Genomic DNA, 1,487 nt, shown 5'->3' on the forward strand with positions numbered 1-1,487 from the left:
AAAAAAAAAAAAAATTGTACTTTATATTGCATCATACCAGCAAGACATCATGTCAGGTTGCCCCACCATTGGTGATCTTACATCTGCAGATTGTGTTCAGATAGTAATTGCCAAGTCCCTCCATTGTAAAGGCTCTTTCCTCCTTTTGCTATTAATATGCACAGTAATGGGGTAGTATGGCGTAACCCTTGGTCATCATACTAATATATATATATTTTATATATATATATATATGTATTTATTTTGAGATAGGATCTCACTCTGTTGTCCTGGAGTGAGGGAGTGAGACCCTAGAGTGAGGCTGGAGTACAGTGGCTCAATCTCAGCTCACTGCAGCCCCAACTTCCTGGGCTCAGGTGATCCTCCCGCCTTGGCCTCCCAAGTAGCTGGGACTACAGGTGCATGCCACCACGCCCAGCTAATTTTTGTATTATTATTATTATTATTTTTTTGTAGAGACAGGATTTCACCAAATTGGCCAGGCTGGTCTCAAACTCCTGGGTTCAAGTGATATGCCTGCCTCAACCTCTCAAAGTGCTGGGATTACAGGCGTGAGCCACCGCGCCTGGCCAATAAAAATGTTTACTTGGCAAATATTATGTGTTAGTGGGATTATTACTATTTCCGTATTTTCCTGAAGGGTCACCTGGCCAGATTGGTTTTCTGGCCTCTTATATGTTTGGTTCTGGCTTCTACATCTGCCCGTGGAGCTCAGTCAGACCAGCCTTCTATAGGTATATAGGCTCTGGGCAAAAGGGACAGAACTAAGGGTTTTAATTTGTAAAAATGGATTCTAGGTCTTAAGTCATGGTGAGCCCACTCAGATGCAGCCTTTCTGTGGGGTCTTGTTCAGGAAAGCTGAGGGCCTCCCTGAAGGACATGTCTATTACGAAGCTCTTCACCTGCAGCCCACTGCAAACCATCCTTCAGGGAATAATGACATGACTGTGCATACCCTCATCTTCAACCAAGATCATCAAGTGAGGCATTCACATAGGAAACAGTTCTGCCACAAAGAACGCAGAACTACAGTGGAAAAAAAAAGTTCATTATGATGACAACCAGCAATGATATGAAGATCAAATGGCAAATTTTCTTAGAGTAAGCACCATAATAAATTTGTTCTCTTAAAAAAAGTTAACTTTTATAGCATTTTGGAGGAATATTGACATCTTTGCAGCACTGGCTTTTCTTTCATCTTACAAAATTTTGAAGCTGAGCTCGGTGGTTCATACCTGTAATCCCAGCACTTTGGGAGGCCGAGGCGGGTGGATTACCTGAGGTCAGGAGTTCAAGACCAGCCTGGCCAACATGATGAAACCTCGTCTCTACTAAAGATACAAAAATTAGCCGGGCATGGTGGCATATGCCTGTAATCCCAGCTACTCGGGAGGATGAGGCAGGAGAATTGCTTGATCCCAGGAGACGGAGGTTGCAGTGGCCAAGATTGTACCACTGCACTCCAGCCTGGCCGACAGAGCAAGACT

Source organism: Mandrillus leucophaeus, unplaced genomic scaffold (genome assembly GCF_000951045.1).
Source record: "Mandrillus leucophaeus isolate KB7577 unplaced genomic scaffold, Mleu.le_1.0 Scaffold573, whole genome shotgun sequence".
Classification (NCBI taxonomy): Eukaryota; Metazoa; Chordata; class Mammalia; order Primates; family Cercopithecidae; genus Mandrillus; species Mandrillus leucophaeus.